Genomic DNA, 23,209 nt, shown 5'->3' on the forward strand with positions numbered 1-23,209 from the left:
TTGCCTTAACTAGTTCGGCGAGGCCTCCCTTGCTATTGGTTCCGGCAATGTCTGTGGGGTTATTCCCTTTATATGGTAGGTGCGTAGTCTGGTGGATTAGGTCAGTTGTGATCGAGATCGGTTCTTCCAACTAGAGATATCCATCATGAATGAGACCTAGAAACTGTCAAATCACAAATATGGTGATTGTCATGCGGTGAGAGTGACGGATCCACCTGAGGTTCAGTAGTCTGGCCCTTGCCACGCCTAGTAACCATTTCTATGGCAATATTGTGCCTTCGACTAGTTCGGTAACTTGTCGCTGTCTACCAGGTCCTAATCTTCGAACTTGGTGCTTGGAACGCACCCCATTGGTAACACTTCGAACCTCATATCATCTGGAAGAAGTGGGATCTAGAGTGTAGTTTTTGCAGTGTCTATGTCCTTCGCTAGCTTGGTCGTCCTGGTCCATGGAGAAAGATACAGGGGTAACAATGGGAACTAGAACGCAAGTTCTTCTTTCTCCACCTGTGTGTCAATTTGATCGATCAGGTCTTGCAGGTCATCTTCCTCCTCACCGGGTTCGTCGATCACTGTTTTTCCTTTTTCGACTGCTAAGCGTTTATTAAATCTTGGGGAGGCCCGCACTGGACCCATCTTCTGCTTATTCTTCCTAGGTCGCGGGGTGCATGGGGATTTAGAAACTTCAGGAACTTGAGAGGGTTCTTCTTGATTCAACTGAATTTCTTTAGCGACTTGTGCTTGGGTTCTTGCCATAGTGCTCATGGAGTGCCTGGTAGCCGCATACTTGCTATTTTTTGTTAGCTCAAAGCACCAAGAATCTAGTACCGGCCAAACGCTATGAGATTTGAAAAAATCTCTTCCTCCCATTTGCAATTCAAGTCGGCAAATCTCTACGTATCTCATTCAGAACTTTCGCCTTAATGTCCAACTGCCCGCTCCTGTCTGACATGATTTGACTAGCCCGTCACAGCCCATGTGGCTAATGGTTATCTTTTGACTTTTCCTCATGGTAGTGCTATCCTTGAGGCGCAGTTGTGGACTTGGGAACTACTTAGCTTGGTGGCAACTCCTTTTCCCCATTGGTCTTCTGCAGGCTGGTTTATAGTCCTACACCTTTCAACTGCTCGAGATGCTGAGACTGTAGTTTCCACTGCTAGTCAGGTGTTCGCACCCTTGGTACGAGTTCGGCTTGTCCCTGCTAGCTCGGGCTATGAGCACTTCTGAATCATTTGGGTAATCAGTTAGGGTTTATTCTCTTTCGTGAGTGAGGGCGCAGCCATGGTAGCAATGTCGCAGTGCGTTCCGGGGCCCCTCTGCTTCGCAGTGCATTTTTCTTCTTTGGCCGGAACCCATGTTTATTGGTGTTGGAGGATCCACGACCACTCAGTCCTTTCTGAGCTTCCTTCTGTCATCTATTGTAGGCCCAGTATACCCGTGGTATCTGCAACTTCCATGAGCCTCTGCTAACCTTGGCGCTGGTCTGTTAAGGGGGCTTCGGGCTACTACTTTCAAGCTGGGTAGATGTCGGCACCTCAGACACTGGTAGCCTCGGCTGGTGAGGAAAGCGTACTTTGTTTTGTGCTTCCAACTGTGCGTGCGCCTTCCTTCGACCTTTGCACCCTGTCGTTCACATCTTCGGAGCAGATACATGGATTATTTTGTGAATCTCTTCGGTGGTTCCTCTACCCCCACTATCACCATCTGATTACAATTGAGCCTGGTTACTTCATGTAGTCGGTTCTGCCATCGTTCCACCTCTTCATCTAAGTCTGATGTGCAAGAGCTATCGCGATCCCATGAGAGTCGACCATCTACTGCCGAATTGACCCTGTCCTGATCCTGCGCAGTAATTTGGTAGATACAGTCCAGCTCGCCATCGCTATCTATGTTGTGCACGGGCTTGGTATATAACAGTCATTCTACTGGGTCCAACGGGACCACCACACGGAGAGATTTCTTTTCGAAGATCATTTTGCATTTTTAGAGATCGATGACTCTGTTAGCGCTTGGAATTCACCTAGGCTGAGATAGACAAACTCTCAAGGCTACATCAAACCATTTCACCTCGTAGCTAGCCCTACGAGGTATGAGAAGGCTCTCTCGGGTCAGATTTGATAGATATTTCAATATGATTAGGCTGACCAATTAAGAATAAAGATTTTAGGCTAGTAAATTGATAGGGGGGTTGGATTTAATGATTTTTGGGGTTTTTGGTGGCAATTGGAGGGAGTGCAATTCAGGGTGCGGGGATTGGGCTCAGTTTTTGCAGGGGGTTCTTTGGGGCAAGGTAGGAACTTGTGCTGATGCCTTTGGCTTGGATGAGTGATCAGGGAAGAAAGAGAGGAGGTTAAAGAGGGCAAACAAGGACTTTGAATCCTCTTTAAACAGTGGAAAACATAGATATTGAACATAATTAAAAGCTGAGCATGGCATGCATGAATTCAAACTTTATCACTTCATCTTGTTCAAATAGCAGCAAAGAAAGAGAGATGTAACACATAAACAAACTTACAGTAACAATTAGAAGACACACCATCAACACAATGATCCACAAGAATCCACAATGAAATCTGCAAAACCCTGGCCTTCCTTTCCTTAAATTGCAGAAATAGATGTACAATACACAATAAAAACTTTCTCCCACAAGAGTCCAACCATGAAAATGAGAAGGAGAGAGCATAATATAGACCATCTAGACCATCTAACTCCTTTCCCCACCTCTAGGGGTCGAGCTCAGCTTCCTAGGAGCAATTTGAACTAATTCTAAACTAAGAACTAGAAAATAGGCAGCCAAACAACTTGCCTCTATTACTTAGCTAACTCATCCATGCATTAATTTTTCACTTTTTACATCATGGAAGCTTCTAGAAGGGTAAAGAGAGATTAAATCTATCAATGTGCCATGAAAATTTTACATTTATCCGTCATCTACAAGTAAAAATGGTCAACCATAGTCAAAACAGTGTTTTTTGACAAAAAAGGTCAATTCTGGTAAAGCTGGCTCGAATGGTCGCGCCCCCTGTTCAAATGGTCGCGCCCCTTTGCAGCTACTTTTGAGTGGGTTCCACTGATCCAAATCAGGTGCAAGATGGCTCATTGGAAAGCTTGGTCTGTCTACTTTCCATCCCAAGTGGAATTTCTGAATTTGGAGTTGTTTTGCCCCCTCAAAAACCATTTCTCCCAAGGTCACTTTCTGCAACTCAAAAAGTGGGCAGAAAGTCATTTTTTTGATGTATTTTGAGCTTTTGGAGGCTCAAATCTCAAAATCAGGCTTCTCCCAAGTATTGGTAATTTTTCTCTTTGCATTCCCTTTCCAAAAATGCCAAGTTTTCAAAATTCCGAGCAGTCCTCCAAAATGGTCTCACCCGGGGTGAGACCATTCCACGGGAAAAACCTGTAAATTGCACAAAAAATTCACAAATGACAAAATTTTCTCCAAATTTCTTGAAATTTGGGCTGGGAGTCCCCAATAAAGTACCATGCTCAGTCAAAGAGGCTTTGGCCAAAGTTTGGAGTGGATCGGGCGTTTTCCTTCGTTTTTGTGCTTTGGCCAACCGTCCTTGGAGCACCTTCGTTCTCGCCGGTACTTTTGACATTTCTCTCAAACCATGACACCTGTGTAAAAAGTGAAAGAGGTGTTTCTTCCTTGGCATGTTGTGGACAAAAACCTCTCTCATTTTTGCAAAATTCATCTTTGATTGCTCAGAAACAGCTTTTGAGTGAAACTTGTCCCGATGTGTGAAACAAGGGATCTTGTCGAAATGGAGCGAAATGAAGGGGATAGAGGGCTTCTAAATTCTTGGGGAAATTTTTGGGAGTGGGAAGGATGTTAGGAAGCAGGGGAAAGTGGAATCTCAGAGATTGAGTGAGGGGAAGGGGTCGAAAAGGACGAAACACAGACCCAACCTAGAAAATTGCCAGGTTGTAGCTAGAAACTAGGGTTTGTGCAAAAATGAGGAATTTGGGGGATCTGAGTGTTGGGAAGTGTTTGATAAGGTAGGTGAAGGGTAGGGGAAGGTGTATGAACATCAGGAAACAAGTTTTGCCGATGATTTGTCCGCCCAAGAGAAACTGCCTTCAAAACCCTAAGAGAGGGAAATGACCTTGCCTGGGCGCAACTGAAGCATGAACAAGGTATCAAATGACTCATTAGACACTGAGATGATAATGACAACCCTATGAATGATAATACACTCAGCTGAATGATGACATAGACTGACATTTGGGCAACTTTGAACAGAGTGAAAGCAAACCCTAGACCTAATGCTTAGTGACCAAATTTTACTTGAAAACTCTTTGAAATGACAAAATTTGACCTTGACACTTCAAAATCACTTTGTAAGAGCACATTTGATCACTGGAGGAAGGCTGGAAAGACTGACACTAACATTGGCTCCAATGGGGATGGTAGCTCCTTGGAGGTGCCAAGAACCTTAGACATCTGGGAGAGCAGACCAGTGCTTTCAACCATTGGGCGATGGAGTCATTATGTACACCTTTGACACAAAACTTTTGACACATTTATTGAATGAAAACTTGACTGAAAACTGACTGAAACTTAACTGAAGCTTGACTCAAACCGACTCGATGACAAACTGAAATAACTTGAAAAACTCACTCAACAGACCAAACACAAATGACTCATGACTGACTTAACTAAAACAAGAACTTACAAAGCTTTTTGAAGGGCAGCAGTCCATCAAGATTTGAAATCATGATGACAACCACCTGTGTTGCTTACAAGACAATATACATCAAACTATATCATAATGCCAATGTAACCAATCAAGCAAATGCCTTCTTGACTGATTCTCCCAATCAGATCTCATGATCAACAATAGATACTGGTAACCGGGCATGCAACAACATAGCTGACCATGATCTCCTTCATCACTGAACATTGCAATAAACACTATCACTGCTGGCTGCAACAAACTTGCTAGAGGATCGTGAAAAACATGAAGATTTGCCACTGCCACCTCCTGCTGAAAGATCAAGGTGTCCTTTGCTTCAAACTCTGATCTTCCTTCATCATGTGCTTCGATAAAAGTATGCTCATGGGCTTCAAAAAATTCTGAACAAGTAGATGAGCAGATCTCTTCTTGGAAAAACATTTCAGCACATGAAACATATGAGGAAGAATCTGAAATGGAATCCTGAATGCTATGATCTGCGGTAGTTTGACAGTATGGTAGGTCATCTTCAAATGATATGACAGCCGGATTATCATCTTTGTGAAAGAAAACATTATCTATTTGCTGATCTACAAGACAATCATCTTTTTCAACAGAGGAAAAAGTTTTCCCAACACTTTCCTGACTGTGTGCGCACTCCGAATCTGCTGTAGCTTGGGCTGTAACAAGACCTTTCAAAAGCTGATCTATCTCCTCTTCAGACAAAGGAGACAATGCCTTTTGTTTTCTTTTGCTTAAACAATAATTATCTTCATATGACAAGGCATTCAAACTATCATTTAGTACTGAGCTATTGAAAGGAGATTCATCACTTACTTGCACAAAGATCTCACCTTGCTGTTCATGAACATCTGAATCCAAAACTCTGTCTATGATCTCAACAGTAGAGATTTCTTTGATGGGTTGCATGCTGCTGTCTTCTGTGGGCAGATCTGAAACAATGTTTGCTCTTTCCTCATTTTCAACCATATTGAAATCTTCAGCCTGATGATCTTGGCAAGTATCCTCTAAGATTTCGGTGTGTTGCTGAAATGGATTCTCATACAGAGCTTCCATGATCTCTTCATCCATGAAATTATCATCTTCATAAAACTTCTCAAGGCTTTCAATAAAACTATAGGCATTCTTGCAACAGTCTTGAACTAAATTCAATGATGGATAAGATGCTTGATATCTTTTAATGAACATAGCATGAAAATCCTTTAAACAGTAAATACAAGCAGGCGGCAAACTTTCATACCATGATTGGGCTTTACCTTCCAGAGTGGCCAAGAATATCTTCATCAAGCAATCTTCAGGAAAATCAACCTTCAACTTGCGAATATGCATATGAAATCTAACCAAATGTAAGGCAGCATCTTTCTTACCATCATCATTAAATGTAGGCAAATTCCTTGACCAATCTACCTTTGGAATTTTATTCGGAAAACCTGGAATGTGATCTCGGCTCAAGGGAGCATATCTTCTTGCGATTAGGTCCATCATGAAAATCTCACAGCTACTGATCTTCCTGCAGTGAAGTCACCATGAAGCATAGGTTGCTGGATTCTTCAGTGAAAGGAGTCGCCAAGTGAATGATTCAGCCTTTCAAGTGTCTGATCGTTGTCCACTATCAACAATCAGATCTGAACTTGATACATGTACTGGGGTAAAATGCAATCGAAGTGTTGTTTTCACAAGCTCACGGAGATTGACTGAAGCAGCGTTTATCTACTAACGCTGATGTAAAACAAGAGCGTTTTCGAAGGCTTCTGGCGTAACTTCAGGCTCCGTCTAAGACTTATGAAACAAACACATCAACCCACAAACAAGTTTGTTCTCCCCAGTATGGTCGCCAATATGTTAGCGCTTGGAATTCACCTAGGCTGAGATAGACAAACTCTCAAGGCTACATCAAACCATTTCACCTCGTAGCTAGCCCTACGAGGTATGAGAAGGCTCTCTCGGGTCAGATTTGATAGATCTTTCAATATGATTAGGCTGATCAATTAAGAATAAAGATTTTATGCTAGTAAATTGATAGGGGGGTTGGATTTAATGATTTTTGGGGTTTTTGGTGGCAATTGGAGGGAGTGCAATTCAGGGTGCGGGGATTGGGCTCAGTTTTTGCAGGGGGTTCTTTGGGGCAAGGTAGGAACTTGTGCTGATGCCTTTGGCTTGGATGAGTGATCAGGGAAGAAAGAGAGGAGGTTAAAGAGGGCAAACAAGGACTTTGAATCCTCTTTAAACAGTGGAAAACATAGATATTGAACAGAATTAAAAGCTGAGCATGGCATGCATGAATTCAAACTTTATCACTTCATCTTGTTCAAATAGCAGCAAAGAAAGAGAGATGTAACACATAAACAAACTTACAGTAACAATTAGAAGACACACCAATCAACACAATGATCCACAAGAATCCACAATGAAATCTGCAAAACCCTGGCCTTCCTTTCCTTAAATTGCAGAAATAGATGTACAATACACAATAAAAACTTTCTCCCACAAGAGTCCAACCATGAAAATGAGAAGGAGAGAGCATAATATAGACCATATAGACCATCTAACTCCTTTCCCCACCTCTAGGGGTCGAGCTCAGCTTCCTAGGAGCAGTTTGAACTAATTCTAAACGAAGAACTAGAAAATAGGCAGCCAAACAACTTGCCTCTATTACTTAGCTAACTCATCCATGCATTAATTTTTCACTTTTTACATCATGGAAGCTTCTAGAAGGGTAAAGAGAGATTAAATCTATCAATGTGCCATGAAAATTTTACATTTATCCATCATCTACAAGTAAAAATGGTCAACCATAGTCAAAATAGTGTTTTTTGACAAAAAAGGTCAATTCTGGTAAAGCTGGCTCGAATGGTCGCGCCCCCTGTTCAAATGGTCGCGCCCCTTTGCAGCTACTTTTTGGTGGGTTCCACTGATCCAAATCAGGTGCAAGATGGCTCATTGGAAAGCTTGGTCTGTCTACTTTCCATCCCAAGTGGAATTTCTGAATTTTGAGTTGTTTTGCCCCCTCAAACACCATTTCTCCCAAGGTTACTTTCTGCAACTCAAAAAGTGGGCAGAAAGTCATTTTTTTGATGTATTTTGAGCTTTTGGAGGCTCAAATCTCAAAATCAGGCTTCTCCCAAGTATTGGTAATTTTTCTCTTTGCATGCCCTTTCCAAAAATGCCAAGTTTTCAAAATTCCGAGCAGTCCTCCAAAATGGTCTCACCCGGGGTGAGACCATTCCACGGGAAAAACCTGTAAATTGCACAAAAAATTCACAAATGACAAAATTTTCTCCAAATTTCTTGAAATTTGGGCTGGGAGTCCCCAATCAAGTACCATGCTCAGTCAAAGAGGCTTTGGCCAAAGTTTGGAGTGGATCGGGCGTTTTCCTTCGTTTTTGTGCTTTGGCCAACCGTCCTTGGAGCACCTTCGTTCTCGCCGGTACTTTTGACATTTCTCTCAAACCATGACACCTGTGTAAAAAGTGAAAGAGGTTTTTCTTCCTTGGCATGTTGTGGACAAAAACCTCTCTCATTTTTGCAAAATTTGGGAAGTGTTTGATAAGGTAGGTGAAGGGTAGGGGAAGGTGTATGAACATCAGGAAACAAGTTTTGCCGATGATTTGTCCGCCCAAGAGAAACTGCCTTCAAAACCCTAAGAGAGGGAAATGACCTTGCCTGGGCGCAACTGAAGCATGAACAAGGTATCAAATGACTCATTAGACACTGAGATGATAATGACAACCCTATGAATGATAATACACTCAGCTGAATGATGACATAGACTGACATTTGGGCAACTTTGAACAGAGTGAAAGCAAACCCTAGACCTAATGCTTAGTGACCAAATTTTGCTTGAAAACTCTTTGAAATGACAAAATTTGACCTTGACACTTCAAAATCACTTTGTAAGAGCACATTTGATCACTGGAGGAAAGCTGGAAAGACTGACACTAACAGACTCCATTCATATCTGTCGCCCAATCTATCCCTAACAGTGCTGGGTATGGGTTACTATCATCCACAATTTCGATAATCTCAAAATCGGTTTGGGTGCTGGCTCCAACGATGTCTACTATAACTTCGTGTAGGCATCCTATAGGCAGAATCTTTTGCTGGTTAGCCATCCTTAGTTGGATCAGCGCCCATTGCAGTGGGTGCCTGCCCATGCGTTCCCAAGTCTACTTTGGTAAGGCATTGGGGTCAGACCCTAAATCTAAAACGACCTCATCCATCTCATAGTACCTGATCTCGACTGTTAGTCGCATTTCCTGCCCAGTGCGCAAAGCATGTTTTCCTAATTTTTGCATCATTTGCGGTTCATCTGCTCCTGCACACCAAGTTATCAATTCCTGCAGCCCCCTTACCTCTTTGGAATCCATTAGTAAGTTCATGCAAGTTTCGAAGAAGGTAGTTAGTACAGATGTATCCTTCTCTGATCCGAATTAATCCTTACTCCCTGATGTTGAAGCTTCCACTAAGCTCTTCTTGGCTTCCATAAAAGTTTCCTTCAAACATTCTAAATCAAAGTCTGGCTATTTTAGGGTGACATTACGGACCCATGCATCCATCTTTGGCGGGTTCCCCTTATCTTCTCCAATGGTTGTGCCACTCTGAAGCATCATATTTATGTTCAGTTCCTGTGCACGGGGTTCAACCTTCATCATCTCGACGTTCTGAGTGGGTCGGGAGAACCCCCTTTTCATGCATCTGAGCGATCAATGTGGGGCAATAGATTGCTTCATGGTCAAATTGGTAGCAGTAAGGACAACAAGATTTGGTTGGGTTCGTGCAATCCCGCGAATAATGCCCCAACCCTCCACAATTGTAGAAAATTAATTGCCCTCGTCCCCGTCTAGGTCCCATGCCTCCATGGCCCCATTCGCACCCTTGGTACCCTCCCTGTACGAATGGTGCAGTGGGATCCTACGCGCAAGCCTTTGTTTGTATTCTATACGTAGGTGTTCAATCCATCAACATTCGATAACTGCGGCAATTTCTTTCCTCATGGCCCACCATTTTGCAGAAGTTACAAAATAAGTGTTGAGGAGGGGGTTGTCGTAAGCTTGGAAATAGGTGACAATTGTCTGTGTCATGCTTTCCTCCTACTTCACAGATTGCGCACTAGAGTGCGGGTGGTATGATTGGCCCAACCTATACCTCTGGTTGCAATGTTATGGGCCCCCTCCTATCACAGGGTTCGCAAAGATTGGACAGTGGTCCTTATCGTGGCTGGGTCCCTTGCATTTGATACACCACACTTCTTCCCGTATCTTGGTCCTAGGATCATGTCCTTGTTTTAAGCTTCGCATCTTGAGACATAAGTTTTGTATTTGCACTTGGATTTGCTATACTCCCAACCCTGGGTCCTATATTAGGGTTTCGTGCTATCACATCGCTGCCTCTAGTGCTTCGACTTGGGTTGAGATCTTTTGTTGTGACAGATCTGATCTCAGATATGGCATTAATGATGTGATAAACCAAGCGCGAGGTTGTTCATCTGTCGGAGTCATGTTGGCCTCGCGGATGGTGCTTTTCAACCTCTGGTCTAAATCCCATAGGGTTTCACCAGGCAACATTACAATTTCCTTGAACCCAATAACTGACTGTGATTCCAACTTTGGTCTCCCAAATTCCTTGTTTAGTGCCTCTTGAATGACTGCCAGTCCTTAATTGGGATGATCACTTGAATATTTCATGTACCAAGTTAGTGTGCGGTCCTGCAGTGCGCTAACTAAGGTAGACTTCTTGATGTTATCATCTGTGATGCCCTGAGCATCCCATACGGACTTTATCACAAACCAGAACTGGCTCGACTCCTCATTTCCTATCCCCTTAAATGTTGGCACCTAGACTGTGCTCACCATCCCAACTTTTGGTGGTGGTGGGGTTGGGGGTGGGGTCGGTGTTGGGGTGGATGGATTCGATGTAGGTGACGCGGGTGGTGGCATGGGTGGAGGTGGTATCAGTGGGAAGCGTTCCCTAATCAACCAGACTGCACTCCCTGGTGAGAACCTCGCGAGCTCCTCCTCACTTTCCTGGGAAATAGAAGCTAAAGGATTGTTCTCTATTCCTCACGTTTCACAGTAGCATCTTCCGCTTCATGTTACTCTAGACATCAATAAACGTGCATAATCTGTTTTTCACACAACAACATCTGAACCCAAGTATTCAATATTTTGATATACCTACCCTGAGGTCCTTAAAGAAACCGCCTTTTCACTTCGCTATATCTCACAGTAGTATCTATCGCAAACTCAGCGATAAATCCTCCTATTACCTGATCCAGCGAGTGATCTACTGTGCGTGCAATTTTATCCTCGATGGCTTCTAGCCTATGCACCAGTTCTGGGATCCACTCAATAAGTTGGTCGAATCTACACCTTCCCACGTTGTCAGCTAGCCTCGCGATCCACTTGCACAACTCTACTGGAAATGTCGCAAAGAATATTTCATGAATGTCTATGAATATATACTGGTCTAGCCAATCTTCCTCTGAAATGAACAGGTTTTTGTTCTCTTGAACTACGAATTCGTGGAGCTTCAAATCCCACCACTCTTCAATCTCTTTCTTTGTCGGGTTCTAGTGTTCCAACATCAGACACCCCTTAGCTAGATCCCTATCCCGGCAATGGAACCATTTGTTGGCTTATATGGGATTGACCCAGGTTCGGAAGAATTATTTAGCCAAGCAAATCCCATAGCTACCGGCCCTTTAGGCAACAGCCTGTGAAGGGCGGGCTGAGGTCTCACCCGAGGTAGAAGGGGAGGGTGGTGGAACCAGGTTTTCTCACTCTTGGGATGTCTATATGTGGTTTGGAGGCTTCACGCCCCTTTCAGTAGCCTCACGTTGTGTTGTATTCGCGCAAATCCGAAATACCTTTTACTGTCTATTAATGCACAATCTACAAATCTAATCCAGAAGTATTGCAACCCAGATCTACTCTAACATGGTCTTTAAGTAAACATTTATCACATTTATTCAATTCGCATATTAATATTTAAACCCATATTCACAAGTATTCAATGAGCAGTGCACATAAATCAAACAATCATATTGACCATACAAAATGGCAGATTCCTGATAATTTAGAGATCACGAATAATTCTTAGCATGAACTTTTATTTCCACTTCTCACCCATACCACCAGATCCGCCCTACACACTCAGCTGCAGGGGTCCGCACACACAGCTGCAGACTCTTCCAGGCCTCTGTGCACACAGCTGCAAAGCCTCTATCCACTACCCAAATCCCCGTCTCGAACTTATAGACGCTTTCAAACTGCTTCTCTTAGAAACGCATTACATGCCAGATCCAACAACATACAACAAAACTTAGCTACTCTACCCATAAAGCGTTGCTCTATTTATACCTTTCCATGGACTGCAATCCATGGGCGTGCTGACTCATCTTTCATTTCTTTACATTATTTTTGGGCGGACTACCCTTTGACTTTGACATCTTACCATTCGCGCTCCGTGATCCTCGCAGAATATTTACCCTTGCTTTACCCAAATTGCAAGCTTCGTGCCCCATGACCATTGCACGGGGCTTCTACTACCTAATAGGAAAACAATATTTCTGCAATTCTGGAACTTACATACTCCTTCATGTTTACTTGTGCAAACATATCTCCAAGAGCAGTTTGTCCTTCAACCTGAAATCCACATTCAACAATTAATAATTCAAAATCAGAAAATACATTACATGTTCCATTAATTATGCTCCATAATTTCTTTGATTTGTCATCCTCTTGATATGCATATGACATGCCAAAATTGTCATGTCATATTGTCTTGAAAAAATCTTCTTTGTCTTCACTTTATTTTGAATGCTATCTAATTTCTGAATTCTATTCTCTACTTTTCTCTTTGGCCTTCCTTCCTTTCACACTTCTTTCATTCTTCACGTTTCTTCCTACAAATCTGTAAGCCACTACGTTGCCTTTTCCATTCATCCTTCTTCTCAATAAAAATATGCCAATCTCTAATTTTAGAACCTAAAGTTCTCTTTGTTCCTATATAGGAAACAAAATCACCATATACAATAGATTTTTCATTCCACTGTAGAGTCCCTTTTTCAACAGTAAAAATTGTTTTCAACACCATGAATATCACATTACGCTGAACTCCTTTGTGTCTCATTGCATATGCATAGTTCATGAAAGCATCCTTTCCTTCATCCTCTGATATTGTATGTCTCTTTCCAAGTTGTTGATTACACTGACCCTTACTCTTTTTGCAATTTGTATAAATAACATTGTCTTCAATTTTTTGCTTTGCGTGAGCCTCTACCGACCTCTCTTTAAGTTCCCGATTGTCCTCTTTTCCTTTCTTCTTCATAGCCTTTTCTGGACTAACTGTTCCTCCTTGGGCTGAATTCTCTTTATAAATCTCTACTTTTCTATCTTCCATAGTACACTCTTTAGTAAGAGTCCTTCCCATTAATGTTCCACTATGTCCTTCCAAGACAATTTCTTGTCCATTAACTATCAATACAGGTTCACAATTTTTGAATAAAGATTGAAGAGATAATTCCATTACCTCAAGTGTTTGTACTACACATACAGTCTTGCTTGCTCCCATCATAAGGTTATCTTCATACCTATTTTCTACTTCTCCTTTTGCAATCAACACTTTCCTTTTGTCTTGAGACTGTCTACTATCTTTTTGCCAAGTCTTACTAGATTCATCATCCTTAGCCTCCTTAGTAGTTTTCAACATTTGTCCATGTTCAGTATTTTTGAATATGTTTTCAATCAATAAATGTTCTATTACATCCATCTCTTCTAACAGTTTCACTTCTTTAGCAACCTGCATAAACATATCTTCTAAAGGTTGTTCATCACCTGCATACATACACAAATCATTAGTTTCAAAAACATTAGGCTCCTCTTTCTTTGATGTCTCAATCATCACATCTCTTTGTTGATCTGAATTTTTCCAACAGTTCAGAAAATCATCAATGGTTCCTTCTTTAGCAAGGTAATCCTCTTGCTCAAGTCTATAATAGTCATCTTTGACCTCTAACGTAGTTGCTCTGAGTTCCTCGCTTTATCTGATGTACATTCTCCTATTTATCTATTTCTGCAACAAATTCCATTTTATGTTATTTATTTTCATATTCCAACCATAACTTTGGTCCTTTTCACATTTTTCTAGCAGCATTATTATGGCATCCACACTTGCTTTGAATTCTGCAATGTATCTGTCAAATATCTCGACTCATCTCCTCTCCTTTGCCATTTTCCTTAGCATATTTCTTTCTTATGTTGTGGCTTCTCTCTGAACCCCTGCTATGACTATCAGCCATTTCCTTGTTATCTCTATGAGTTCCTCATTCACTATGAGCTACACTAAGCCTTTGCAACAACAAGTCCTCCTTGCTGTCACTTACCTCACCAATCTCCTCTCTGGAATTGGTCTTTTGAAAAGCACTGGTTCTCTATCTCTCAAACCTCTTGAGTACTCCCTTCTGCTCTCTTTAGGCTTATATACTCAACTCACCTTCTCTTGGGAACATTTTAATTGTCCTCCCTAACCAACTTTCAACTGGAATATTTAGGTTCACTACCACTAACATGACTTGTTTCTTTCTTTACACAGTCTTCTACTGTGTGTTGCTGCTATCTTTCTCTTTCCCTATAAAAACAATTCAAATGAACCACATCAAAATACAACTCAAACTTATGATCTATCTCTTTAACCTTTCACTCACTTGGCAATACACATGCTGCTTTACTTTTCATTGTTTGCACTTCAGTTCTTCTTTCAACTGAATTTCTGTTCTTGTTGAGTACATCCATATTCACTTTATTTCCTTACAATATCTCTTTTGCAATTTCTTCATTTGCTTCTTTGTCACAACGACGTGGTTGTAACTTCATTACCTACTACTTGCACTCACCTACACATATCATTAAAGCTTTAAAACCTACAAGATCCTACCTGATTGTATCTTCCTCAAATCCCTTTATATCTGAATTTATTACCAATGCAATTATACACATTTTGAGAATAAAATTTGATATTTCAACCAATCTCCAGAGAGAATTAATCTAGCTCTGATACCAAAATGATGACAGCTAAGCTACTTTGATACGGAAAAGTTGCATCTTTACATAATTAGTGTGCGTAGTGTTGGGTGTGGAGCCTGATTATCTTCTGTATTCAAAGGTTTCAGCTAGATATATACCCCAGAAAGACTATACACCTCTCCCTGTGGGGGTTCGGGGGCAGCGCCCCCAAAGCTAAAAATAGATGTAAAATTGCCTTGTAAAAGTCTAGTAATTTCTAGTCAATTTGGGTCGTTCATTAGGCGGATGATCTGACGGTAGAAGTTATGTTTAGTTTAGGGTTTTTTTCCCCTAGAAGGCAACCCCTCACTATATATGAGGGAATTGTATTGCATCTATGTATATCTGTATTCTGAGTGAGGAAGAGAGAGGAGATTGAGAGCGGATCTGATTAGGTTGTATCTCTTCAGTTTGCCAGATAATATAAAAGGAAGGACTGGTTGTTTCTCCGTGGACGTAGCCCAAATTGGGTGAACCACATATATCTGTGTCTCTCTTGTTTTATGGATTTTCTGTGTTTATATTTCTGCAATATTTTATGTGTTCCATTGCTTCGTAATATATATTTTTCTAACAACTAGTATCAAAGCCGAAGGTCTATTTGGCTGATAAACTCACAGGAGAGAAGGGTTCCTGGTTCGAGTGGGAGCAATGGTAGAAGATAGTAGGTTTAGGGTCGAAAAATTCAATGGCCAAAACTACCAGCTATGGAAGATGCATATGGAAGATTATCTATATCAGAGAGATCTAAACCTACCATTCAGCGGAAAGGCAAAGAAGCTGACGGATATGATAGACACAATGGGATATTCTCGACAGAAAGGCACTTGGAACAATACAGCTATCCCTAGCGGCGTCAATAGCATTTAATATTTCAAAGGAAACGACAACACAGGGTTTAATGTCGGCATTGGCCAAACTATATGAAAAACCCTCGGCCTCAAATAAGGTATTTCTTATGAAGCGTTTATTTAATATGAAGATGTCAGAAGGTGGATCTGTTGCAGATCATTTAAATGATTTTAATATAGTTACAAGTCAGTTAAGTTCTGTAGGGGTAAATTTTGATGATGAAGTTAGGGCTCTGTTATTTCTATACTCATTGCTAGAAAGTTGGGATGGTTTAGTTATGGCCGTTAGTAACTCTGTCTCTGGATCTAGTACTTTAAAGTTTGATGATGTTGTTGGTGCAATCCTTAGTGAGGAAATGTGATAGAAAAGCTCCGGTGAGACATCAGGTAATGCTTTGACTGCAGAGACTAGGGGAAGAAAATTGGAAAGAGGAAAGAGCCCAGGATATCGCAGTAAGTTAAGAAAAGGCAGATCCAAGTCCAGATTGGGGATAGTGTGTTGGAAATGTGGGAAGAAAGGACACCTGAAGAAAGATTGCAAGTCTCGCAAGGGAAAAGAAGGAGATGCGCAACAAGAAAACAATCATGAAGCGAATGTAACAAGTGATGTATTGCAAGATGCTTTGATTCTTTCATCAGAAAATATTATTGATGCCTGGGTGGTAGATTCAGGGGCCTCATTCCATGCCAGACCTGATAAGAAACATTTTCATGATTATGTTCAAGGAGATTTTGGACAGGTTCGATTGGGTGATGATAAACCCTGTAAAATCGTTGGGATGGGTACAGTTTTCATAAAACGGCAAAATGGAAATTAGTGGCTATTGAAGGAGGTAAGGAATGTTCTAGATCTAAAGAAAAATCTAATTTCAACAGGGCAATTGGGAGGTGAAGGTTGCGTAACTACTTTCACAAATGAAACCTGGAAGGTCACTAAAGGATCCCTGGTAAGAGCGAAAGGAGAAAAGGTTGGTACATTGTATTTATGCAATGGTATTTCTATTTCTGTTAATGCTTTAACCTCTACAGGAGAAGATACAACATTGTGGCATCATAGGCTCGGGCACATGAGTGAGAAGGGGATGCAGATTCTTCACTCAAGTAATTTGTTACCAGGATTGAAGCATGTTGATTTAAAATTCTGTGAAAATTGTGTTTATGGAAAACAGAAGAGAGTCAGATTCCCTAGAGTTGGGAAAGAAAAGAAGAGCGAAAAAATAGATATTGTGCATACAGATGTATGGGGACCTGTTCAGGTATCATCTCTTGGTGGCTCTTGTTATTATGTTACTTTTATTAATGACGCAACCAGAAAAACTGGATTTATTGTATTCGAAATAAATCTGATGTATTTGATACTTTCAAGAAATGGAAAGCTTTGGTTGAAAATGAGACAGGGAAAAGGTTGAAGTGTCTCAGATCAGATAATGGAGGTGAATATTGCAGCAAAGAGTTTGATAGGTACTATTCAGAGAATGGAATTTGCAGAAAGAAGGTAGTTCCAGGAACACCACAAGAAAATGGTGTGTCAGAAAGGATGAACAAGACAATCATGGAGTGTGCAAGGTGCATGAGATTGCATGCAGGATTGCCTTTACAATTTTGGGAAGATGTTGTAGATACTACTGTTTATCTAATAAAAAGAGGGCCTTCAAGTTCCTTAGATGGTGGTATTCCAGAGGAGGCATGGACAAGTAAAAAGGTAAACTACTTGTTTTTAAAGACTTTTGGTTGTGAAGCCTTTGTCCACATTAACAAAGAAAATAGAACGAAGCTTGAGGAAAAATCAAAGAAATGTACCTTTATTGGATATAGTGTTAATGATTTTGGTTATTGCTTATATGATTATGAAAATCACAAAATCATTAGGAGCAGAAATTTAATATCAATGAAAAGGTCTTGTATAAGAATCAGTTACAGGAAAAGAAACAAGAAAAAGAAAACAAGAATACACAGTGCTTGACGATATCACAGGAAAAGTGATGGTGCTTGAAAATCATAATGATCAACAACCAGAATAACGACCACAACAATAAAAAGCACTTCAAACACCTGAAAGTGGTGTTAGAATATCTACCAGGATAAGTAGACCCCCTGAACGACACTCTCCTTCATTATATTATGTATTGTTGACTGATTCTGGTGAACCAGAATGTTATGAAGAAACAGTGCAGGTAGAAACCAGAAAGAAGTGGGAGCAAGCCATGATAGAAGAGATGGACTCCTTAGCACATAACCAGACTTGGGACTTAGTCAGGTTGCTTGCAGGTAAAACAACATTGTAGAATAAATGGGTTTACAGGCTGAAGGAAGAAGACGGAGGAAAACAAAGGTACAAAGCTAGACTTGTAGTGAAGGGGTTTGCACAAAAGAAAGGTATTGATTTTGATGAAATATTTTCTCCTATTGTTAAAATGACTTCAATCAGAACTATTTTAAGTCTAGTAGCAGTTCAAGATTTGCATCTTGAGCAGTTAGATGTAAAGACAACCTTTCTCCATGGGGATTTAGAGGAAGAGATATATATGCAGCAGTGACAGGGATATGAGGTAAAAGGGAAGGAGAAACTAGTGTGCAGGCTGAAGAAGAGCTTGTATGGCTTAAAACAGGCTCCAAGGCAGTGGTATCTAAAATTTTACCGGTTTATGTCTGAACAAGGTTATCCTAGATGTCACTCCTGATCATTGTGTTTATCTCAAAAGGCAAAATGATGGCAGCTATATTATATTGTTATTGTATGTAGATGATATGCTTGTTGCAGGTTCTAACATGCAAGAAATAAATGTGCTCAAAAGAAAATTGGCAAACTCATTTGCAATGAAGGATTTGGGTGCTGCAAAACAAATCCTTGGTATGAGAATAACTAGAGACAGGAAGAATCAAAAATTAACATTGTCTCAAAGTGAGTACATAGAAAAGGTGTTAAAAAGGTTTAATATGCAGAATGCAAAACTAGTCAGTATACCTATGGCTAGCCATTTCAGATTAAGTAAGGAGGCGTGTCCCAAGACTCAGGAAGAAATGGCTCATATGTATAAAGTTCCATATGCATCAACAGTTGGAAGCTTAATGTATGCAATGGTATGCACAAGGCCTGATATTGCACATGCAACGGGAGTTGTAATCAGGTACATGAACAATCCAGGAAAAGAACATTGGATGGCAGTGAAGTGGATTCTCAGGTATTTGAGAGGTACCAAAAATCAAGCATTATGCTTTGGTGGTTCAAACATTTCTCTACAGGGATATGTTGATACAGATATGGTAGGTGACAGAGATAACAGGAGGAGCACTATAGGATATGTATTTACTGTAGGTGGAATAGCTGTCAGTTGGGTTTCAAAAATCCAAAGTGTTGTTGCACTTTCAACAACAGAAGCAGAGTATGTTGCTGCTATAGAGGCTAGTAAAGAAATGATTTGGTTAAAAAGGTTTCTAGATGAATTGGGTAAGAAGCAGGAGTTGGGAAATTTATACAGTGACAGTTAGAGTGCCATACATCTTGCAAAAAACTCTGCATTTCATTCCAAGACTAAACATATATAGCTCAAGTACCATTTCATACGGTCGGCATTGGAAGATGGATAGTTGAAGCTGGAAAAGATACACACTAGCCAGAATCCTGCAGATATGCTAACAAAAGTTGTAACCAGGGAGAAACTGAGAATCTTCTCAGTTTCAATTGGTCTTCAAGTATGATGAAGAAGATGAGAAACAGCCAGGTCCAAAGTGGAGTCAGTGTCTAGTAAATGAAGCAACGGTGGAGTTGCTATAATGAGTATCCTAGTGGGAGATTTTTGGGTGTGGAGTCTAATTATCTTCTGTATTCAAAGCTTTCAGCTGGATGTGTACCCCAGGAAGACTGTACACCTCTCCTCGTGGGGGTACGGGGGCCAGTGGTCCCTCAGCGGGGGTTCGGGGGCAGCGCCCTCGAAGCTAAAAATAGATGTAAAATTTCCTTGTAAAAGTCTAGTAATTTCTAGTCAATCTGGGTTGTTCATTAGGTAGATGATATGATGGTGGAAGTTATCTTTAGTTTAGGGTTTTTTGCCCTAGAAGGCAACCCCTCACTATATATGAGGGAATTGTATTGCATCTATGTATATCTGTATTTTGAGTGAGGAAGAGAGAGGAGATTGAGAGCGAAGAGGGTTTTACAGCGGATCTACTATAGGTTGTATCTCTTCAGTTTGCTGGATAATAAAAGGAAGGACTGGTTGTTTCTCCGTGGACATAGCCCAAACTGGGTGAACCACGTATATCTGTGTCTCTCTTGTTTTATGTGTTTTCTGTGTTTATATTTCTGCAATATTTTATGTGTTCCATTACTCCGTAATATATAATTTTCTAATGCGCAGACCTATGGGTTATGGGCCCACATATATATCGGAAGCATTCTAATTGACAGAATCAAAATGAAAACCAGACCAATCACCCAATGGTCCTTTGAATGTTTATGACCGGAACCCAAAAGGAAATAAATCCCAATTTATACCATTTAGGTCTGCCAGAAATGTTAACTCGTGCGCACATTCGAGCGCGATTTCTGTTTGATCAATCCACCAACGAATGGTTTGGATGGCTGGAACTCAACGAGGTTTTAATCTCGTTGTATAAAACCTTATCACATCCTTTTTTTGAATTAATGGCCATGCTTTTTGGCACACGATATGCATCCAATCACCCATTAACAGATGATTCGATCATCCTAAACCTTAAAATATTCTTGATGATTTTATCGAGTCCACTAGCTGAGGTAACTTGCTTGCAAGTTTCCACGCGATCACCGTCGATCTTCTTCCATTGGACGACTATGATGTTTCCTTTGCCATTCCTCTTCCATCGTTATTATCGATCGATCTGGCCGATTTGACTGTTCTCATTCTTTGTCATTTTAATTCTTTCTATGTCCTCGATATTCTATTTCAACGATGCGACTTCACTGTCCCTGTACAATCCTTTAGGAATTTGAGAAAAATGCCACCTCCTCCACTATAGAAGATAGTTCTCAATCTTCTTCTGTCTATTGTGAAAACCAATTATGCTCACTTTTGGCTAATCCCTCCATCCATTTACAAGGGAAATCTTGATCTCTACATGCCTAAAAAATACACATGTTTTATTAGACAATTAAATACTAATCATTTAAAGGAAATTTCGTCAGTCATTCATGCTATTCAACACAAAGTTCCACAATATTTCTCAGATTCATATCCAATGCACCATAAGGCTATAAGACACATACACACACAAATTCCCACACATGATATATACAAATCCACACTATTGTATTTTTATAAAATATTTACAAGGGAAACAGTCACATTCCACTGTTTCAGTGCTTTTCCATAAAATCCATCTATTGTCCTTCCTAAATCCTCTCTCTTTCTCTTACTATCCTCTATCTCTCTAACCCCTAGCTAGCCTTTATCTAATCTCTGGATAACCTCTCGAATTATTCAAAAGATCACAATTTATACAAAAACATATTCATGAACCAATTTAGTTTAGATCCACCAATCTCTCACTCTCTCCTAAAGTATCTCTCTAGCACCACTCTATTCTCAAACAGAATCCCAAATCAATAATTTAAATCCCTCAAATCCTCACCCTTCCTAGGATTACTCAACTGTCTCTAAGATCTCTACATTCACGACATATTCTCTATTAATCAAATTACATTCCAATCTCTTCAAAACTCAACTAAACTTAGGAAAATAAATAAAATGATTAAGGGAAAATAATATTCTCTATTATTGTCTTATAAGCTTTGAAGAATGCTCCTGCATTAGCCAAATACAAACTAATAGGCAGTCAAAGGAAAATCTACTATGCATAGGTATAATACAATTTTCTCTTTTGTTTTCACAATTTTAATTATTAAGAAAATATAATTAGCAAACGTTTGCGCTCACACTAGCCTTTGTATATCTAAGCTTCTTATTTTAATATACTTGACATTGTAATTTTATATATTAGATATTTTATTACAAATGTATTCTCTGTCATCGATACTTCATATCAATTTGATTTTTTTGAAAAACCAATTCTACTAGATTATTTATTTTCAGCTTAATTAAGATGAATATAAATTTAAAGTTAAATAATTAGTTTTTCAAGAAATTATTTATTTTATTTATATCATATACATACATTATTTAATATAAATATACTAGACATTATATTTTATTCTCCCTATTTGGTCCCATAAGCCAAAGATGGAATAAAATGTGCACAATCACATTTTAATAAATGCTTAACTTTTGTAAGAAATGATAATGTTGGGGATAATATTTCATTCAAAATTATCTATGCACATGTCTCTATTTTTATCCAAGGTTATTTAATCCATTAATTACTTTCGTTACTTCCATTCATCGTATTCAAATGAGTTTCATTAATAGATTTATCAAGAGAGAGAGAGAGAGAGAGAGAGAGAGAGAGAGAGAGAGAGTATATATCTATGTAGAGAGAGAGAGAGAGAGAGAGAGAGAGAGAGATATGTTTTCTTCTTTCTACTAATATTTTAATATGTAAAATGTGAATCATAAATAAAATATTTCTACTACAGACATATATATTACTAGTTAAAAATAAAAAAAATAATTATATATGGAGAAAGTCTTATTGATATATATCTATATATATATATATATATATATATATATATATATATATATATATAGTATATATATATAGTTAAAAAAAATTATTGTGGATTTTATATGTATAAAGAGATTCTTGTTCCATTCATAGATGGTTTTGGAGATATTTGTGATTCATTCACTGTTTAATATAGAAATGAAATAAAAGATTTTAAATATTAAAAACAAAAATAATTATATATAGATAGAGCCAACCTTAGAGAGACATGTTTGTTACTTCCAAATATTATTGGGGAATGTAGTAAGATTTTAATGTGTGGAATGTGAATCGTAAATAAAATATTTTAATGCCAATTATGTAGGTATGAAAAGACCTAAAATTTCCCAAAATGAATTATATATACAAATTTTAAAAATTATTACTTCTATTTTGAATGAAAGATTACATGTAAAAATAAAAATAGAATATTTTAAATTAAAACAGTTGGCATGCAAGTTTATATAAATAAAAACAAAGTAATTTAAAATAAAAAAAACTTATACCTTCTATTTTTTGGTAAATCACTCCCAATTGTATTTATATTCAAGAGACTTTACATCTAATTCGAAGCTCCAAATATAAATCCAAAAATCAATCCAATATTAACAAAGAAACATTCTCATGATCAGATCAGCTAACACAAACAAAATAGTTATAGAGCAAAATCCCAAGACCCCACTAATAGCTAGCTGATCTACAAAAGACAATGCAGCATTGCTGCAAAACTTATAGAAAAATAAATTGCACAATGGATACATTGACACCATCATATATAAAATGCATGGACTATTGTCGAGATAAGACAAAGGGAATTCAAAACAAAGCCAAGCCCTAATAAGTGTTCACCATATTCAAGGAGTCATGCAGTCGCATAGAAGAATACAACCTTCCTAAAAGAGCCCTTATTTTATGCTAGCATAACCTAAAAGAAACAACCTCCATTGAAGGTATATAG

The sequence above is a fragment of the Pinus tabuliformis genome, chromosome 5_1 (genome assembly GCF_031772625.1).
Source record: "Pinus tabuliformis cultivar Carrire ecotype Pingquan chromosome 5_1, CPIR1, whole genome shotgun sequence".
Lineage (NCBI taxonomy): Eukaryota > Viridiplantae > Streptophyta > Pinopsida > Pinales > Pinaceae > Pinus > Pinus tabuliformis.